The sequence below is a fragment of the Pinus tabuliformis genome, chromosome 9 (assembly GCF_031772625.1).
Source record: "Pinus tabuliformis cultivar Carrire ecotype Pingquan chromosome 9, CPIR1, whole genome shotgun sequence".
In the NCBI taxonomy this organism is placed as follows: domain Eukaryota; kingdom Viridiplantae; phylum Streptophyta; class Pinopsida; order Pinales; family Pinaceae; genus Pinus; species Pinus tabuliformis.
Window position 1 is genome coordinate 222,189,651 of NC_142307.1, and position 5,641 is coordinate 222,195,291.

Here is a 5,641-nt window from a genome sequence, read left to right on the forward strand (position 1 = left end):
ACCACGTGACCCTGCCCCTCCATAACCCTTTACCGCCTTTTATTCAGAGCTGTCGATCGCATCCATCGCAAGATCCAATGGTATCCGCTTCCCTCGCTGCCATAACATAACCATTCATTAACCCGCAGGAAAAGTGGTTTTTCTCCTTTCGCATCTGCCACACATCACCCTCCTATTGCGATCGTGCTCCTTTGTATGAATATTGCCCACTCGTTATTGCTTGCACATCTTCCACCCCCGATGATCATTGGATCTGCCCATATGAGATCCGACGGCCCTCGTATATTCCACTTTCATACCTCCCGATACTCCTTATCAAGCATTTCCTACCATCCATCCATGTGATCCAATGGTTGATAATCATCCTCCGCCCACTCATACATCCTCCATGAAGTCAACACACCCTGTTCATGTCCTGCACCTGAAGGACAACGGAAATCAAATACTAGTACATTCTATAGTTAATCCATAATGACTGCATTGAAGAAGCAGAGTGGCCGAGAACTAAAAGGAAATGTCGCAAGTAGTAGAATTCATTCAGTAGTTATGAAGTATTCTTTCATACAACTTTCCACCTGCTAAGAAGGACAACAAAATATCAAAGAATATCGGTTTTATTCATTAAAGCAAGCAAATTGCAGGAGAGACCCATACTAAATAGTTAAAGTGGTTGGTGGTCAATTATGACCCTTCCACGCATTGAACAACAGATCATTTTTGTAATCAAATTCCATATATACCTAAAAACACAATGTGATGAGGAGTTGATGGTTTTGGTTTTAATGTAGAGTTCAACTTCTGGAGACTGTAACTACTTTGATACTTGCAGCGTCTGGTCTTCATTTTCAGCTAATACAAGCTTCTTTTGCTCCTAATTGCTCACTTTCCACTTCTTCTCTGTTCTAGGCTGTGCCTATTATGCATTTATTCATGTGCTATTGATATTTAGCATTTGAGGGGTTATCATCCCCACCTCTGTGTTAGAACCTTGTATGTATTATTGAATGTGTTATGCAGGTTTCTGTTATTTTAGTGCCAGAGAGCTATCATCCTGTTTGTGCATTAGGAAATAGATTTGCAGACCTTTTTACTAGTTGCAGCCGGGCATCACATGGTCTTGTGCATCTGCTGGTGTGGTCAGTATTCTCCATGTTCACCTATTTCTTAAAACTGTGAGTGATTGGTGATCTAAAGCCTTGTAGTCTGGGGGTGTTCACCCATGTCTGGAGTTAAGCATAGTAAAAGTGGTTATCTGGCTTGAGCAAGCATCATTCCTTCCATTCATTCATTTCCTACTTTTTGTTGATTTTTGTAATGTTCCCAAGCATCTACGAGATACAACCTAGGAGAGTTTCTTGGGGTGATAACATTAAATGGCGTCGTTGCCAGGGAGAGGAGATTGAAGCTCAGCTTCCCTGGGAGATGACACAGCTCCATATTTTGATGATAGACAAATTCTGGGCACATTTCTAGTTGTAATCACTTATCTGGTGACTCCACTGGAGGAAGACCAACCTTTGGCAACTCCACATTGCAGTTCTGGCTTAGTTTGTGAGGCATACTCGAAGAAAGCCTCAGAAATCACCAGCTGACCTAGTGCCTGACCCTGAGAAGATTGTCAATTCAAGAAAAACATCACAAAAAGGAGCATCAGGATTAGGTAAGCCCAAGAAATCGTATGTATCTCTGCAAGAGGAGGTTATAGTTGAGAATTTGCAATCTGAAGATTTAGAGCATATCATTTCTAGTGAAGAATCACCTGCAGAGATTTGTAAAGATCCTTATTCTTTTAGTTCTCCTTTGGATCTCAGTCCCAAGAAATCTTCCCATACAGTCCATCATATTCCCTTGCCTCTGCCATTCATTTCATTATGTCCCACTATCCAATCTTCTAGTATCCCTCCACATATCCCAATTATGGCAAGTCAACAAGCACCAACAAAGATGGAAAGAATAATAGCTGCTAGGTATGGACCCCTGGTTCTGCCTATTCCTTTGAATTCCATGCCTGTAGGAGAATACCAGAAATATCTGCCTAAATTCACTGGTACAGAGGGGGTTACAACTGAAGAACATCTTGAATCTTTTTATAGCTATGTTGATAACTTGGATATTAATGAAAATGATGTATGGATGAGAGTTTTTGTCTAGAGCCTTGATGGAGAGGCTAGAAAATTATTCAGAGAATTTGCCCCTAGATCTATTGCTGATATCAAAGCTTTATATGATGCATTTTTGAAGCACTAGGGAGATAAAAAAGACTTGTTGTATTATCACACTGAGTTTGGTAACCTGAAGAGGGAAAATGGGGAATCATTGTCTAATTTTAATAAGAGATTTAATCGTATGTACAGTAAGATACCAGCTGAAGTAAAGCCTACCCCCAGATCAGCCAAACTCACTTATGCCAATGCTTTTGACTCTGATTTCTACTTATTGTTGAGAGAAAGAAGATGTGCTACTTTGGCAGATATGCAAGATGCAACCCTAGAAGTAGAATCTAATATTATGGCTGCAGAAAACCTCAAAAGTCATACTGATAGAAGAAGACCGAGAGGTGAGGCTTCTTCTTCCTTTGCCTCATCTTCAGAGCCTAAACTGGATAAAATGACTAGAATGATAGAGTCATTGGCTGCTGAGATATCTAAGCTAAATGTTGAGCAGAACTCAGGGAAGACATGGCAGTAGAACATATTGGCTCCGAGAAATTCAAACCCATTTAGAAGAGCAAATGAATAATTCCAAATCATTCAGAGGGGTAAAGAAACCAATGAGGATCAAAGAGTTAAGGCTCCTTTCCAGTATGTAGTCATGGAGGAGGAACAAATTGAATATGAGGATGAAATACATTGCATGGATCATGAAGGCAGCACTGCCTTTTTGACATTGGCTGCATACGAAGAATCTTTGCTGCAAGAACAAGACAATCAAAAGTGGGATAGAAAAGCTATTCTGCAGATTGGTGAACAACAAAGATACAATCTGAGGTCACATGCAAACAATGCCAAGGAGAACCCTGCCCAAATTTTTTTTGTCCAAACATAATCATAGAATATCAAATAGAGAAGACCAGTAGCTGATCCAGTCATCATCAAAGTTCTAGCTCAAGAGGTAAGAGGTCCTGACAAGTCACCTTCCCCTTTCAGCTTTGAAGCAGAAGTCCAAAAGTTGAAAATATTTGTGCCTTTGTTAGAACTTGTAAAGAGTGAAGTGCTTAGAACACCTATCCTTGAAGCCCTTGAGCTGAAAACCATACAAACCTCCACTGATTGTGTCAATTTGAAAGATGACAAGCCTGCAGTTGTGCTTAGTCCAATGACCTAACCCGCTGATGATAATTCTCCATCTTTTTATGTCTCCTTGACTATTCATGATAAAATCCTCCACAATTGCCTGCTAGACATTGGGGCTAGCCACAATCTGATGCCAAAAGTTGTTATGGGATAGTTAGGACTTGATATCACCAAACCATACCATGATCTATTCTCATTTGATTCAAGGAAAGTGAAATGCTTGGGATTGATAAAAGATTTAGCAATTACCCTAACTCAGCTCCCCATGAAAAGCATGGTGATGGACATCTTGGTAGCAGATGTCCCTCCTAAGTTTGGCATGCCATTGTCTAGAGGATAGATTAAGAGACTAGGTGGGACATTACATAATGATTTATCTTATGCCACTGTCCCAGTCTTTGGAGGAGAAATCAGGAGACTGTACAGAGAAGCACAACTAACATACATCATCAATGATGAAAAGAATCCTTCTAATCATCCTATTTATGTTGTGGACATTGATTTTGGAGCATGTATTCTCCAAATAGAAGAATCTCAGAAGGCCTCAATGTAGATCAGGAAACAAAGAGTTTAGGCTGAGGAAGAGTAAGGAAGTCAGGTTTGTGAGATGTTCTTTGAGGGAGCATGTTTCGGGGAGACTGCAGGAGCAGGGGTGGTGCTGATATCTCCAAAACAAGAAAGCATGCAATTGTATTATAAGCCGGCCTTCCAAGTCACCAACAATAAGTAGAGTATGAGGCTCTGATATTAGGTCTTAATGCAGCTAAAGACAGAGGAATCAAGAGCACAAAGGTGTTTGGAGATGCTGATATGATCATTCAGCAAGTAAATAGAACATTTCAAGCAAAGCACCCAAGGCTGAAAGCATATAGAGATGAGGTATGGAGACTCAAAGATTCTTCTGATAGTTTTATATCTCATACATCGCTAGAGCCAAAAATCAGTTTGCTGATTCCCTTGCTGTGTTTGCCAGCATGTTTATCCCTCCCATGCCTCCTAGACTAGTCTATGAAGTTCAAATGAAATATAGACCATCCTTGCTTGATAATGTCCAGCATTAGAAAGTTTTTGAAGATGATGATGAAGTGAATAGGTTCTTGCAAGTCATTGATGAATTTTCTGAAATGCAAATTGACCAAGAGAATGAAGCCTTGTAAGAAAATCCCAATTCTCAGCTTGGAAAATAGCATTGGCCAACTGCCCAACAATCATATACCTAAGGGTTTAATTCCTCTAGAAAGACTTTTTGACCAAAATGATGTGCCTTATAAGGCTGCCCAAAGAGAAGAGAAATCTGCAGTTTGTAAGCATGATTTAGGAAGTCCAGGTCATCCGAGGTACATAAATCTATCCACGCATCTCTCTGCTAACCAATGTTTTGAATACTGTAATTTAATGAAGAAATTTGCTGATATCTTTGCCTAGGAATATGGTGACCTGAAGACATATGACAAGAAGATCATCCAGCATAAGATCCCTTTAGAGAAAGACACCATACCTTTCAAGCAGAAGCCGAGACCAATAAATCCTTTGCTCCTTCCACTGATAGAAAAAGAATTTAAAAAGTTGCTGGCTGCCAAAATCATAGTCCCTCTTAGATATTCCAAGTGGGTAGCCAACTTAGTTGTGGTGAAGAAGAAAAGTGGAGAGATAAGACTTTGTGTTGATTTCAGAAACTTAAACAAATGCTCTAAGAAAGACAACTATCCTCTACCCAAGATGGAGCATGCTGCAAAAAGTCTCAGGAGCCAAAGTGATGTCTTTCCTGGATGGATTTTCAGGCTTTAATAAGGTTGTTGTACATCTAGATGATCAAGAGAAGACTGCATTCACCACTCCTTGGTGAACTTTTATGTATTCCAAGATGCCTTTTGGGTTGATGAATGCTGGGGCCACCTTTCAGAGAGCTATGGATATAGCATTTGTGGGGGAGAAGGATAAGTTTGTCCTAATCTACCTTGATGATATAACAGTATACTCTAGCAGTCATCAAGATCATTTACAGCATTTGAAGAAAGTGTTTTTGAAGTGCAGAAGGTTTGTGATTTCAGTTAATCCCAAAAAATCGTAGTTTGATTTAGAAGAAGGAAAGCTGTTAGGACATATTGTTTCTGCTGCAGGTGTCTGAATTGACCGAGAAAGAGTCAAGGCCATACAGACTTTGTCTATGCCGAGATCAAAGAAGGATATCCAGTCCTTTCTGGGCAGAGTAAACTTTGTAAGGAGGTTTATACCAAATTTTACAGAACTTGTGAAGCATATCACCTCCATGCTGAAAAAGGGGTTAGAAATAATATGGACTGATTCAGCGGGAAAATCATTTGATTCCATTAAAAAAGCTATTATGG